Here is a 16,404-nt window from a genome sequence, read left to right as displayed (position 1 = left end):
CATAATTTACCTGCCATGGATATGCAACATAAGCTGGAAATATTAAACCTCTTTTTATAGTAAGTAAGATTTTGGGAATAATTGCTATTGCAGCACAATCTAACCAGTACTGACACAATTTTAGCTTTTTTTGTTTGTTTTTTAAGGTCTACTGCACTTTCAGAGGCCCCTTTTCTAGGTCTTAGACATAATATCACCACTACCTAAAAAAATTAAATAAATAATAACACTATATCTATTAGGGAAAACAGGAGAATCAATGAAAAATTGAAATGCAATTTAGTAAACATAAGTCATTTAACAAAGATTTGTTGAATTCATATTACACGTATGGAAAGAGGAAAAGGTCAATTTCCTATGGGTCACAGACTGCCTGAGGGTATAGTGGATACTGGCATGGATTCAGAGTTCTCTTAAGTAGGAGAAAGATGAATGGATGTTCTGTAGACAATCATTAGTGTCTGAGACAAGGAAGCAACTTCAAAAGTTAAATGGTCTTCTTAGTCAGGTGAACCCAAATAAAACAAAGGCAAAATATCTGTGAAAATAAAATATAAAGACTGCACCTCTAATGATGACAGACCAAGATACTGCAGTATTTGCTTTAAGAGTACAGGCTATTAATGGAGGTTAAGGAGGAAGAAATTCTACAAGCAAAAAGAGGCCATTCCATCTAAAAGACAACAAAACTTTTATTTCAAGTAGGGTGCTGGGAGAGATGACAGTAATGGGGGAAAGGTAGAAAGAAAGTGTAAGAAAAATCTCTCAAAGCTTCTAATTTAGAATTCTAACCTCTCTAGAATCTCTGGCTGCCAGTAAGTGTGTGGGCGAAACACATGTTGAAGCTGGGCATTTGGACTAGCAGTAAACATATCTGCATCACATATTGGGTGGAGTGCCTCAGCTAGGCTCTAATTCCATCTTCCTGTAAATATACATTCTAAAAGGCAACAGATGATAGCTTAAATATGTGGGACTGTTTCACCTATGTGGGATGCCTGGATTGAGTTCTCAGCCCTGACCTAGCTATGACCATTGCTAGCCTTTGGAGAACAAACCAACAGGTAATAGTTCCGCCGGTCTTTCATTGTCTCTCTTTGTCAATAAATAAATAAATAAATATTTTTTCAAGAACTCTACCTATGATAGTGCTCACTACAAGGCTTATTGGGAATCAACCACTGTTGCTATGTATACTTGAAAAATGTAGTTTCTGTATGCCTCAACAAAATTTGGAGATAACCAATTGCTAAATATTTGTTTATTTAAAAGACAGAATTACAGTGAATTAAATGAGAGAGAAAAAGGAAAAGAGATCCTCCATTCAAGAATCACTTCCCAAATGGATGCAACAAATAAGGTTGGTCAGGCTGAAGCCAGAGCCAGGAAATCCAACTCGGTCTCTCATGTGGGTGAGACATGGTCAGGAATCCTACCATTTCCTCAAGAGGGTGATGGTTTGGAATGGTGTAGAATGGCTGGTTCTAACGCCACTAACAAAGCAACCTACATCCAATTGATGTTAAGTCCCATCTGATTGACACGTTGGATTTCCCTATATGAACTGGATGGACCCTTATCAGAACAGAGCCTGAATATCTGCATGAATATTGATTGAATAAACTCAATATTTCTAAACTCATCTTGCAACGATTCCTATCCTTTTTCAAGTGCCTCTTGCTAGTTTATTAGGTGGAAAGAGCACATGTTGCATCAAGAGATCTCCCTTTCTCCAAGATGCCAGATTCTTAAAATAAATTCTTCCCTTTTAACAAAAATACAGTGTACTTTGTCACTATGCAATACTAATTCTGCTTTGTTTCTAAATACTGCATGTGCCTAAGAAAGAAAGAATCCAGGATATTCTTCATCCCCCTTCCCCAGGATGCTGGGCTTCTCTTCAATCCAGGCAAGAGTAAACAACCATATTGTGTTTTGGAGACAAAAGGAATGACCAGGTAGGAATCAACTACCCTAAAGGAAGGCTCTAAATAGACCTGGCAAGGAAAGAAGTTTCAGAGTATTATCCAGTAGGATGACTGTGATTGACTTTCTAGGATTGCATATATGCCATGGGTATGTAGACTGATCCCAGACAAACTGCCTGTGAGGTGACTACAGACCAAAGAAGCCTAAGACTGGACAAGAATTGCTACACTCTGAGAAGTGGGTTCCTAGGGTTAAACTTGGAGCAGTGGATATGAATTACAAACTTGAGTAATTAACCTCCAATAGACTGCTGTGTTTGCCTCTGGGGACATTGAAAATAACCAAGCAAGAAAACAGAGGCTGTGAAATAAAATGTGTGGTAATGGACTTTTAAGCCATTTTAGCAGATAGCACTAAAATTAGCCTCCTTTAAAGGGATTTCCTCCATGGTTAATCCAGGAATTTTTCTTATCTCTCTACTCTTCTTTCCTTGTTCACATAGCTTTCTATAGCTTTAAATGCCACTTTTACTCACATGCTGATTATTTGTTTTTATATTTAATTAATGCATGTACATAGTAAAACCGTATATACATTCCCTTCAACCACATCTTCTACCTTATTCTTCATTGCACATGTCACTATTTTTAGTTTATTTCTGATTAAGTCTTACCAGTACATTATATATTAGTGAAGATTTGAGTGTTTTTTATTTACCAAATATCCAAGTACATACCAATTTTTCCCAGAGCAAAATTTTTGTAACTGAATAAATTTTATTTTTGATTATTTTTACATATTTGAGTAACGTGCAAGGGGCAAGGGCTAGAGAAAATTGGATGAGACCACTGTTTTGACATTCTCTTTTTTCTTTCCTGAATCTGGGGGAACGGAAGAGATAAGGAGAGAAGCCACACCCACCCTCCCAACCATCCCAGAATCCCAAAGTGGAGCATTCTGTGAGAGCCCTGCTCAAGCGGTTTTGATAGTTCAACAGTTCTGTATTGCTGCCAATCTTGACACTAAAATCACGATGGAATTGTTTCAGCCTCCACTGGTTCACACAGTCCATCTTAGTGTCTCTGTTTGCCCAAGTATTCACTGCCAACTATTCACTGGGGTAATCGATTTATTCTGTACTCTGTCCTCCCAGAGTAAATCCTGAGACAGAGTAAGTGATTAATAAACATTTGTTGAATGAATGACTAAATAAATGAGTTTAATTTAAATTTATTGTATAATTCAAATTTATTGTATAGAAAAACAAAACATTTCTCAAAGTTCTCTATTAGTCCTGTCATCCCAGTCTCTTTATTAATAATCCTGGAATATGGATCTTTGTGTTCTTTATCTCCTCATTTTCCACTCCAAAGCTGGATGCACAGAGCACCTTCTTCAATTGCTGCAACCATGCTTAACCTATGACTGAAGTGAAAAATTTGCTTTCCCTAAAGACTATCCACTGAAGAAAAGAAATAAGTAAGTTCCTAGTTCAACAAATTGGCCATATTTCAACGGGGGTATGGAAAAGAGAGAGAATAGGACAGACTGGATTAATAAAAGGACAGAGGGGAAGAGATTTTTTAAAAATGAAGGTATCTTTTGGTGCTGATCTGATGCTCATCCTGTCTGGACTAACAAGCGACCTAGTAGAAAAGGAAAGAAATATTTCCTATCATTCTCAGAACCTACAATATACTTGTTACAAGTCAGTCATTAGACCAGAGGCTTCCATATAGTATCTGACTCTTCAAATCTTTCTAGATTGTTATCATTCAAAATAAATCCTGATTCTCAATAAAATAGAATAATCCCTCAACTAGCAATTTGCTAAGATAGCACTTTGGCTCTGCATAACCACATCATAAGTTCTCATTATTATACTTTAGACTGGAATAAAACACCACAAAAAGTGGAATAGCTAGAAGAGCCTGTGTAAAGGAGACTAGGAACTAAGAAGAAACAAGATGAGGTAGACATTGTGGCACAGCATCCTATATGAGTGCCAACTTGCCTCCTGATTTCTCCACTTCCCATCCAGCTCCCTGGAAATGCACCTGGGAAAACAGCAGAAGATGATCCAAGAGCATGGAAGACCTTGATGGAGTTTTCGGCCCTTGGTTTCAGGTTAGTCCAGTCTGGACCATTACAGACATTCTGGGAGTGAATCAGCAAATGGAGGACACTTCTCCAGCCTGTTTGTGTGTATATGTATATGTGTGCATGTATGCATATGTAGCTTTACCTCTCAAATAAATATGTTTTTAAAAGCAACAGCAACAACAATGGATAGTTTAGAATACACAATTAAGCAAGGAGCAGGGTAGAAGAGCATTTCAGTCCTCTGCATTTTTCCGTGTTGGGTCAGGGAAATTTCTACCCAGCTAGAAAGTAAACAAAAATAACAGTTTCTACTTGGCTCCGTCTGGTACACTATGCTTAAAATAGCTATTACAGGTAACGAATGTCACAATATTACTAATTAATTTAAATGAATAGTCCCTATCTATTATTTTTTTTCCAGGCCTGCCCTCCCAGCTAAATTTTGTCTAAAGCAAAGAACACGCTGCTGGTCACCAGACTACCACTAACACTGGTAGATTTTGCTCTTTAAAATGATTTTAGAGTCTCTCTGTACAATAAGCATGCCATATTATCACTATTTCTATTTTTATTTCTTTGGGCTACCACCTAGGAAGGCTGCATTGGATTACTGCAAGTAGTTCTGCAGCAGAATCTTCCAAAGCTGCTGTTAGTTTGAAGAACAAGTGGGAATGACAATGAATATTTTAAAGTCAATCAGACTTGGATTCTCCTAAAGGAAATTACATAACCATGCTGAATCTCGACTTTCATATCAGTAAAGTTGAAATCAAAATAAAACCATGTATTCCAGATTCCAGGACAGAAAGGAAAATTCAGTGATGAACAGAGATATGGCCTCTGTGCTAGTGATATGTTCCAGAATGGAGGGCACAACATACTATTGGATAGGAATTAAAACGGTAGATATACAAAGTTATGACACTAAAACTTTACTCTTCTTACTGAGAGAATATTTGTTCCATGTGCACTTCCTTTCTCCCAGGGTTTTGGGTGACAGAGCATAGGATAAACACAGAAGTAAGAAGGAACTATGGAAAAATACTCAAGCCAATGTAATCCATTTGTACACCTGTATGACCACATAAACTGTCCAATGACTCTTCATCACATTCAGGGAAAAGGTCAAGTCCTTAAATTGAGATGTCCCTCTTCATCCCACTCTCTCTCATTTCATGTTTCAATATAATGTAACTGCTTGTATTTTTGTTTTTTATGTCTCTGTGCTTTTCCTCATGCTACCTAGGAAATGCTTTTTTTTTACACTTTTCTCTGCTTTGGTAATTATTCACATCAGTTGAGAGATCTTGTGTCTAAGCAAAGAAAGCCCTTTCAAATTAGTTTAAGAAAAACGAAAAGTTATAGTCTAAGGATAGCAGGTTGTCTCATGAAATAATCAACAGTGTAGGTAACAATAAAATTGCATTCTCAGGAAGATTCTGGGAAAGTATATTTTCTTCACAGCTTGGCTTTTGCTTCTCCCTGCGCATGTAAGTATAATTCATATTGTTGTTCCTTTATGAAGTAGTCAAACAAAATAAAACAAACAGGCAGTTAACAGCCGTCAAGCTTCACTGAGTCCATGCTGAAAATCCCTAGGGAGGACACTGATTGTCCCAGCATGTTTCATTTGCCTTCTCATAGACCAAAATTTGCGACCTTGGGATACCATGTATTGGTGTATGAATGACTACTCTTAGCATAATTATGTTGATAGGGGAAAAAAAATCCCTGCGGAAGCAGAAGAAGTGGTACAAGGTTAACTACACAGTACTTTAAATATAACATATTCCTGTTCATTCATTCTTCATGACAAACTTGAGGTGACTCCAGCAAGCACTCCAGATTCCTTTTATGGGATTGGTTCGCATTGTTCCACACACCCTTCCTGAACTACAAAATATTAAGCACTACTATCAACAAAATTTTCAACAATCTATTTCTGTGGGAACTCACTAAGCGTAATATTATATCATTTCACTATTGTATCTGAACCACTAAAAATATAAAAATAATTCAATGATGAATGCATAAACATACTGAAAGCTTTTGGAAACACAAGCAATTATTTGTACAAACGAACCTTTGAACTTCATTTCTAATAAAATTTTCTATCCATAAAAAGGCAGAACTTATAATTTTCTTTGGAGTCATATGTACTTGTACTCTTAAGAAGTAAAATCAAGTGAATAACAAAAAATCCCAAACCTTATTATTATATTGTCTCCTTCTGAAAGAATTATTAGGAATCAAATAATCTAACTTATTTTATCTAATTGAAAATAGATTTTGTCTATTGAAAATAATTTTGTACAGTAATACGTGAAAAGCATGTGAAAGTCACATAAATAAACTCCCATTATGCTTATAAACTTTCCTATAACACAGTTCATTTGAAAACCTCATCAGCCGGGCCTGGCAGCGTGGCCTAGCGACTAAAGTCCTCACCTTGAACGCCCCGGGATCCCATATGGGCGCCGGTTCTAATCCCGGCAGCTCCACTTCCCATCCAGCTCCCTGCCTGTGGCCTGGGAAAGCAGTCAAGGACGGCCCAATGCATTGGGACCCTGCACCCGCGTGGGAGACCTGGAGGAGGTTCCTGGTTCCCGGCATCGGATCGGCGTGTACCGGCTGTTGTGGCTCACTTGGGGAGTGAATCATCGGACGGAAGATCTTCCTCTCTGTCTCTCCTCCTCTCTGTATATCTGACTTTGTAATAAAAATAAATCTTTAAAAAAAAAAAAAAAAAAAACCTCATCAGCCAACAAGTAGAACTTCAATTCAACGAAAAATGCATTTTCTACCCTTCCCAAAAACGCAGGAAAGAACAGCATTTTCCTTAGCACTTTTAGGAATATAGTAAATGTGTTGAAAAAAAATTAACAACATGTGCATAATGAGGAGATGGTTAAAATTATCAAAGCAATGTTTTGTTCTCCCTCTGCTGGTTCTTAGGCAGTACTGCTCTTTGAGTGACCCAGAAGAAACTCTCACAGATCTGCAAAAACATTGCACCCATGGCAACAAGTTCTAATGAAGTCAGAGCATACCTCTCAAAGTCATCAGCATTTTCTCTCCCTATCACTACCAATGACCCTTACAGAAAAATAGAACACATAGAACTGGAAGACCTGACTAGTTTTCCAAGAGCAATTCAAAAGAATATGTATACTACAATATACATAATTGTTATTATTTATAATATGGTTTTCTTATATGATCTCTATAAGTTGAGATGCAGCCTGAAGGAATAAAGAAAACAATGCATTTTAAATAAAAGATCTGGCTATGAGTTTTGACTTTCCTTGTAAATCAGGTAATCCTTATTATCTACTATTACTTACATATCAGTTAGACAATATCACCATTTATGGAGCTGAGTTTCATCAACCTCTAAATGAAGAAGCCATGCAACAGAATGGCTGGATCTTTTTGTTTTAATATTTTATAACTCTAAGTGTTGCTGATTTATAAAATGTTAATGATTTATTTCTATTTTTTCTTCATACCATCTTCATACCATTTGAATGTTTCTCAGAATAAGCAAAATGGGTGAAAATCATCTTGCAGTTGTCCACCTCCTTCCTTGATATAGTGCCAAACACACTGTGGACACCCAGATGAATCTTAATTGATACAATAATGATTGTGATGGCAATGAAAAGCCCTGGAATTTTAACTGGAGCCAAATTCTGCTCTGGTTATATGGCTAGTATTTTGAGTAGCAGCTGTGGACAAATCTGTTTTCTCTTCCCCACACCACCCCCACAACAGTCTGAAAGTTTTTCTTCAAATAAAAAATATCAGAAGCTAAAAATGAAATTTCAATCTGTTCTGTCCACTTACTAATTAAATTTTCTATACCACATTTAAGTCAACTGAGCCTTAAATATTGTTATAAGGAAGCAGATGACAAGATGAGTGAGGGGGAAACCAGGGGAACAATTTAGAACCACAACTACATTTCTCAGTTTGATGTGTATCTTTTAAAATTTGCAGACTAAGATGAGCATGTCCTAAATAAGAGTATGTGTGCTGTCACCCATCATTTCTAGACGTAACCAGTGATTCATAAATAGTGGCAAAAATATACTTACCAGTTGCTGAGAGTTCGCTATGTCACATAAGCTATGTCACATATATATTAGAATGCAACATCATTCTATTTCCATATAATTGTTTACATACATGCAAGCACACACATGAATACATTTTCCCCACAGTATATATATCTACATCTATATCTATAGATATAGATGTAGATATATATATAAATTTTTTTTCTACAGGAGACCTATCAGGGACTTGCTATTTTCCTTATTTTGAAGATGAGTATTACAGTTTAGGGAAGTAAACTAATGTCCACAGGTTATCCCATTAACTGGTTGACAAGTCAATATTTGTAACAGACTACGAAATTTCAGATCCCAGTTAGAATTTTTTTGTACCCCTGTGGACCATTAAAGTAGCTGAGCATTCAAACAGCAGTTACTGGGACTTGTATTGTGGGGCAGCATGCTAAGCTGCAGCTCCCATCACAGCACTCCATATGAGTGCCATCTGAGTCCCAGCTGCTCTGCTTTTAACCTCTCTCTCATAATGTACATGGCAAAGTGCCCAAAAATGGCCCAAATGTTTGGTTTCTTTGCATCCATATAGGAGACCCAAATAAAGTTCAAGCCCCCTAATTTCAACCTGACCAATCCCTGACTATTGTGGCCATTTGATGAGTGAGCCAGCTCATGGAAGATCTCTGTTTCTTCCTCTCTGTAACTCTCTTTAATATAAATAAAATAAATATTTTTGCTTTAAAAAATATAAATTGTTCCTCTCCAGGATAGCTATGTTCCCCTTCAGAAGAGCCAAATTGATAATGATTAATTGATAATTTCAAATGTTTATAATAATGAGTAGGAACATAAAAAGATGTCTGGAAAATTCTTTGGCAGTATCCACTCAAGATGAACACATAAATCACCTACAAGCCAAGAATTCCACACTCTATCACATACCAAAGTGTACATTTGTGTGCACCGAAAGAATAGTCTTAGCAGTATTATTTGCAAAAGTACCCATACAAATGAACCCAAGGCCTTCAACAGTAAAATAGTTGCAGTAATTTTTTTCATTTACATGTAAAAGAAATGTAATTGAGAAATGACAAATAACTAGTGCTATGCACAACGTGGCTAAATGTCAAATATAATATTGTGTAACAGAAACCAGATAAAAGAGTACATACACACAATTCCAAAGTTCAAAATTCAAAAACAGTCAAAACTAATATATACGCAAATAAATAACAGTGGTTGTCCTTGACAACAGGTGTAACTAAACAAGGAGACTACGAGGATACAAGGATTTATTGACCTAGTTATGATCATACACACATAAAATCCCATTGCACTCTATACTTCTGTGTAATTCTCTGTGGTAAATTAAAATTCAAAATGTAAGTTCACCCCCAAAAAACAAAATTTATAAGAACACATCTTACTTTATCTTACTTATAGAGGACCATGTCATTTTTTCCAAAGTTGGGACCCCTGGCATTCTAATGTTTTACACTCGTCCTAAGTGTCAATTACTTTCCATATCCTTACATAGTTTTGATGAGAAGCTGAGACTTGTCCTCACAGGGAACTGCATGATCAGTTGACATCTTCAACTCCTGTTTAGGGGCTAGCAAGCTAATACTCCAACCTGTACCACTATCAACTAATATGGGCACCAGTTCTAGTCCCAACTGCTCTACTTCTGATCCAGCTCCCTGTTATGGATAGGGAAAGCACTAGGGGATGGCCCATAGTCTTGGATCCTTGCACGCATTCAGGAAGCCAGAAAGAAGCTCCTGGGTTCAGACTGGCTCAGTTCAGGCCATTGTGACCATTTGGGGAGTTAACCATTGCATTTAAGTTCACTTGCTCTCTATCTCTCCTTCTGTATGCAAATCTTCCTTTCATATAAATATGAAAACTCCAGTTCAACTCTCTGACCACAACCCATATTCTTCTAATGTGAATACTGACTTCACCTTTATAACTTCTTTTTTGATTTTGAGAGCTCCTGATCTCTTCATTGTCACAATTGCTTCCATTTTGCTTATTAGTTTGTAAAGATTCATCATTTTGACCATACTATTCATTCAACCAAGAGTGTCAGGATCTCTAAATTCTATAGTGAACCATATCAACACGATATCTCTCATGATTCTGACTATCCAGTGACTTCTTGAACAATACCATAAACCCTGTCCATCCTCTTTTATATGCATCTGATTCATAATTTCTATGTTTTAAATAAGTTAATTTTTCTGCCTTCACCTTCACCAGTCCCACCCAACACCATTTATACACCAAAACAAAAACTGTTTTGTGTCTCTGAATGTCATGATCTCTAAATGGGCCCTAAGTGCTCTTCTTAATGTATGTCCTTTATTAGTTAGGTCTTCATTTTTCCTAGTCCATAAATGAAAATATAGCATATCAATTATGTAGAAATTAAAGCAACACACTGCATGTAATTAGTAGTGCCCATTGGTACTTTTAAGTTCTAATAACATTTTCTACATTGCTTCATTTTTTTTTCAACAATGAAAATCACAGGAGGATTTGGCACAGTAATTTGAACTACAACTTGAGCTGTTGAAATTCCCGTAGCAAAATCCTTGGATTTGAACTATGAATCTGCTTTCCATTTAAACTTTCTGTTAATGCAACCCTGAGAAGCAGCAGGGGATGGCTTAACCCCTGCCAGCAATGTGAAAGACCTAGATTGAGTTCCAAGTTCTTGGCTTTGGCTTCGACCAGCCTTAACTATCAAGGGGACTTGGAGAATGAATCAACATGTGGGAGATCTATTTTCTCTTTGCACTTCTCTACCTTTTGAAAAGAATAACAACTCAAAATTAAACGAAATATTTCTGTAATGGTATACTATGATTTTTATAGATACTGCAAAATATTATACCCATTACTGCTTTGAAATTTGGCCATTTTTAAAAATGATACCAAACTATGCTACTAAATGTATTAGTACCTTTTTACAACGCATCTGTCAATTTCTAGAATCTCCTTCCATCAAGAGGTGGCAATGCTCCCTTCACTTATTCTGGGGCCAAACATAATAATTCCAACAAAATCAACCAAGTACAGCAGAAGAAACTGACATTACATGACTGCAGAGACTAAGTCATAAGAGACAAATTAGCATTCACCTTCCTTATTGAACATAGGCTCTGGGAGCCATGAACCACCAGGCAGGAAATTCAGCTACCCTGCAGCTATCATGTTGTAAAATAGACCAAAGTAGCCTTCCTAACCCATAGAGACCACCTAGAGAAATGAATGAGGCTAGGAATGTAGAAAGTAAGAGAAAAAGGAAAAAGAGGAAAGAGGGAAAAGAAGAAAAGGGGGACATGGGCGAAGAGGCCTACACAGACTGTTATTTTCATTGGTAGAGACTAATGAATGCTTATCATAAGGCCTCTCTATTATAGCTGATGGAAACATACATTATTCCCAGCCCTTTATAAGGGGACTTCAAAAAGTTCATGGTGAACTGAAATTAAAAGGTAATTTTTCTTTGATACAGAACAATTTTGAATTCTAGCATAATTTTTTAGTAATACATATTTTTATGAACTTTTTGAAGACTCTTCATTAGCATGGGTTTCAATATTTTTTTACTCTGAAAATGAATGTATCTTTTATTTCCATTTCCCATGATTTTTAATCATATGTATATTTGAAAGTCAAAGTGACATAGAGAAAGGGAGAGAAAGATGAAGTCTGGATGAGCTGTACCAAAACTAGGAACCAGGAACTCCATCCAGGTCTCCCGGATGAGTGGCTGGACCCAAACAACTGCGCTATTCTCTGCTGCTTTTCCAGGAACATTAACAGGGAGCTGGATTGAAAGCACAGCAGCTAGGACTTGAATTGGCACTCTAATATAGAATGAGAGACAACTAAATCCAGTGTGCCACAGCTCTAGCCCCCCTATCAATGTTTCTGACGTACACTAATGTAAGTTATACAAACTGGCTTTTTGATTGCCCCCCAACTCGACTCACAGAATTTGACACTTCTTGCACAGATCACTATTCAAACAAAGATGTAAGGGAGCACTTTTTGTCTAATATTCTCTCAGTGAGTCTACTCATTGGCCTTCCAGCTCCCCACCTCTAGCTGGTTCATTAAGTGAAAACACTGATCTCTACATGGGGACCTACATTAGTCAGCTTTTTGTTACTGTACCTAAAATAACTGAGAGAAGCTATTTATGAAGGAAGAAGCTCACGTTTTGGAGGCTCACAGTCCAAGATCACAGCACCCCATTTTGGTCTGGCTTCTGAAGAGGGCAATAGATGGTGGAAGGTCTACCGATGAAGGATCACCTGGCAAGACAAGAAGCATATTAGTTTCTGTGCTCTTTCTTGATAAACCACCATGATTAAATCATGGGCACTGCCCTACTGACCCAATCCAATCATTCCAAGGTCTTTTTTCATACAATATGATTTCATCTGGTTCTTTTCTTAATTCAATAACATAAGACAGTGAGGATCAAGTCTCTAAATATAGACCTGTTACATTCTAACACATATTCAATCCATATAATCAGACCACTTAATTTTTTTCTTTTTAATTTTACAATGTTTCAAAATAATTTGCTATTCATTTCAAATGTAAACATTATATATGCAAAAATATGTGCTTTTCTTGAAAACAGATATATTAATAGCACACAGGTGTTCATGATCATAAAGTGAGGAAAGAAGCTATAATACTTTTGAATTAGTTATTTCTTTGAAAAGTAGAGCTTGAGGGAGAGACTGAATCTTTCATACAGTTGTTTACTTCCCCAAACAGCAACAATGGCCAAACCTTGGCCATACTGAACAGATTAGACTTAAGTCAGGAGCCAGAAGCTTCATCCAATGTCCTCCTGCGTGAGCACAGGGATCCAAGTACTGGGCCATCATCTAATACATCGACAAGTACAGTAGTACAAAGTTGGATCACACGTGAAGAAGCTGAGACATGAACTGGTGCCCTTACGGAATGTTAACTTTGCAGATGGTAGCTTTAGCCACTATACCACAATGCTAGCCCCATGTGTTATCATTTATATGATCTCTTCAAGAAGTGTTTGCCTAAGCCAAAGTCTTACAGCATTTTCCATATTTATTCATTAACTTGATCATTTCAGGGCTTGGGTTTACATTCTTGGTCCACTACGAATTTATTTTTATGTGAGGTGTAAGACAGAAGTCTTGTTTCAAACATCTGCATGTGGAAATCCAATTTTCTCAACATCATTTGTTTAAGAGAGTGTTCTTTCGGGCCTGGCGTCATGGCTAAAGTCCTAGCCTTGAAGGCGCCAGGATCCCATATGGGCGCCAGTTCTGGTCCCGGCAGCTCCACTTCCCATCCAGCTCCCTGCTTGTGGCCTGGGAAAGCAGTCGAGGACAGCCCAAAGCTTTCGGATCTTGCACCCGTGTGGGAGACCCGAAGAGCTCTCTGTATATCTGACTTTGTAATGAAAGTAAAATAAATCTTTAAAAAAAAAAACAGTGTTCTGTCGCTGTTCCGCAGCGATGGACTTGGTGCACGGAGCCAATAATAACACACGTGGACCCTGACTGATGGTCAAAAGCCATTGTTTATTAGTGGCATCAAACTTTATACACTGAGGGCCATACAGGATAAGGGAGGAAGTATTGAGCTCATCAACAAAACCATCAATGCTTTTGTTTGGAACTCTTTCGTCTTGTATATTCCACCAGGTGTTCTCATATAAATACTCTCCACTCAACTGTTCTTATGCAAATGATATCCAATAAGGTATACAAAAGGTAGCCATTTGGTTATTCTCCTCCAAATATTATCCAACCAACTGTAATCCTGTGCTCACTGACCTTCTAGTGTCACAATGTCCTACAGTGTTCTTTCAGGAATGAGTTTAGCTCATTTGTCAAAGATTAGTTGGCTACAGAAGTGATTTCTGGGGTTCTTCTGTTGCAATGATCTACATGTTTATTTTTGTACCAGCTCAGCCACAGCAAACTTAGTTTGGTACTTTGATAATGGGATGGGTAGAGGGAGCAAAGTAATTATACTGACCCCTTACCAGTTCTCCAGGCTAGACTTGAAGTCAGCAATAACTGCAATTCTGTATTGGATGCCTTGGCACTTTCTCCCTACCTTACCTGGGCAATATGGCATTTCCCAAATGAGAGCCAGAGAGATAGAAGTATGGACAGCAGCTGCAATGTATCTGTCTCCTTTCCTTGCATTGGGTCTCTGCTCTGCCCTTTCCCTTTTCCACTAATTATTTTCCTCCAATCAGCCTTCTGCAAAGAACTAGCTAGCTGGCTTGCTTGTTTGCTTGCTTGCTTTAGTAAAAGGAGAAAGATTTATATGATCTGAAGAGAAACCAGAGTAATCTTGCTTGCTTTCTGATATCCTTCTGTGATTGAATTCAGTGTCTTCTTACTCGTCAGACATCTTGGATAGCTTCCTTTAGTTTTCTTACTTGACCTTCTATGGTTGTGTTATCCAATCTGTTAGTTACTAGCCACATATTGCCACTGAATACTTGAAACATGCCTAGTCTGAATTGAGAGGTGCTGGAGGTATAACATACACACTAGATTTCTAAGACTTAATAGGAAAATAGATCTATCTCATCACATTTTACATTAATTACATATTGGTATAACAACGTTTTAAACACACTGGGTTAAATAGAATGTGTTTCCAAAGCTAATTTTACTCTTGTATTGTTACCTTTTTTCATATTGTTAGTAGAAAATCCACAATTTCATATGTGACTTTTACTTTTACTGGCACTGCCCCCACAGTGACCTATAACAACCGAAACTTGCTTTAAGTCTTTTTTTTTTTACCTATGAACTGCTTTCATCTGTTTTTCTAGATACTTCTCTATATGCCCCATCTCAAACTTTTCTGATCTAAATCTACTGTTTTCAATTCTTAGTCTTCTAAAAATCACCTGGGCTTTTTACTAAAAGTGTAGATTCTTTGACATTTTTTCTCCCACAAACTCCCCATACTTTCCTGCCTCTCTCCAACGGAGCAGGTGTATGCCATTCTCAAAGCACTTTACTCCTTGTTAAAATCTCTTCTATCCTCACAAGCATACAGTAACTGGAGAATGCTCATGTGGCAGATGGGCTATTTGAACACTGCTTAACCCATGGCTAAGTTGTGGTACCCTTCCATTCACCTGTACCTTGCCCAACTGTGACAATAGTTTCCCCCTCCACTTTTCACTGCATCCTTAAATTGACTCAATAAGCCACATTATTCAAGAACCTTACTTGGTTTGTTCCCTTCCCTTTGGGATAGCTTGCCTAATCGTTTACTAGATGGCTATTATTAAATTGTTTGTTTCTCATATGACAGTACAATTTAAGCATTAATTTACTTGTAGAATATCCCTGCTTTGTTGTCTCTCCTTTTATCCTGTGAATATTACCATGTTGTCACTGTGGAATGTATCACAGTACACTGATTCACCGTATTCTCTCGAGATTATCCACTCCTTTTGCTTTGCTCGTATTCCCTAGTTCTAGAATTCGTCTAACATAGTGAGAGTCCAAGTCCTGCCTAGAGATGGAGCAGCATAGAAGTGGTGCGGAGAACCACAGGTCAACTGAGAAATACAAACTTTATAGGTGGCTGGCGTCACCGCCAAGCTGGGGCTGTGGGGGATCTTACCCGCCTTTTCACAGGCAGTTTACAGCAACGGTTCCTGCTTTTGGTTTTCCACTGTATCCACCTTAAAATGGTTCACTGGTCAAGAACCTCCAATTTAAGACATTTCAGGCGTTCAGTGACTCAAGGTGAATGAAATTCACCCCCAAAATGGAGCCCCTACACCTGGCGGGGCGGTATACATGACACACTGATTCTTCTTCCCTCACAACAACCACCTTCCTGAAACCTGCATTTTCCTCACAGTAACGGCTCTTTTTGTCATTTATGCCTTTTAAAAATTTTTTATTATGTGCTTTGACGTGTTCCTTAGGTTTCGGGTCCTTACTTGAGATCCTTTCAACTCATTCTCTTTCCCTCGGGGCCGGGGGCGGTTAGGAGCGTTTGGGACCTAAAGTCTTATACCTGCTGCAGTCAGCCGAACCTGTATCCTCCAAGACAAAGTCCGCCGGGCTCTTCCAACTCCCTGAACTCGGAGACAAGGCGGGAAAAGCGCGTCGCCGTCTGAGGCAACTATTGCGGCCTCTGGAATCATTCGCCAACCCCGGCCGCTAGACTCCCTCAGTATCCGGAAGCGTCCGGGCTCCGTTCCGCTCTAGGCTTCACTCAGGTTTTCTTTATGGTGGTG

General features: G+C 38.0%; 1 long non-coding RNA gene across 1 annotated transcript in view; it reads right to left on the bottom strand.

The window, feature by feature from the left end:
- The window catches only part of LOC131480179 (uncharacterized), a 106,353-nt gene extending 93,923 nt beyond the window's left edge, over positions 1–12,430 (bottom strand). The window contains exon 1 of the long non-coding RNA XR_009245300.1: positions 12,334–12,430. This is a non-coding gene — a long non-coding RNA (uncharacterized LOC131480179). The remainder of the gene's footprint in view (positions 1–12,333) is intronic.
- Positions 12,431–16,404: the final 3,974 nt, after the last annotated feature.

Source organism: Ochotona princeps, chromosome 4, assembly GCF_030435755.1.
Source record: "Ochotona princeps isolate mOchPri1 chromosome 4, mOchPri1.hap1, whole genome shotgun sequence".
NCBI classification, from domain to species: domain Eukaryota; kingdom Metazoa; phylum Chordata; class Mammalia; order Lagomorpha; family Ochotonidae; genus Ochotona; species Ochotona princeps.
Note: the sequence above shows the minus strand (reverse complement) of the source record. Positions and strands in the feature narration are given on the sequence as shown.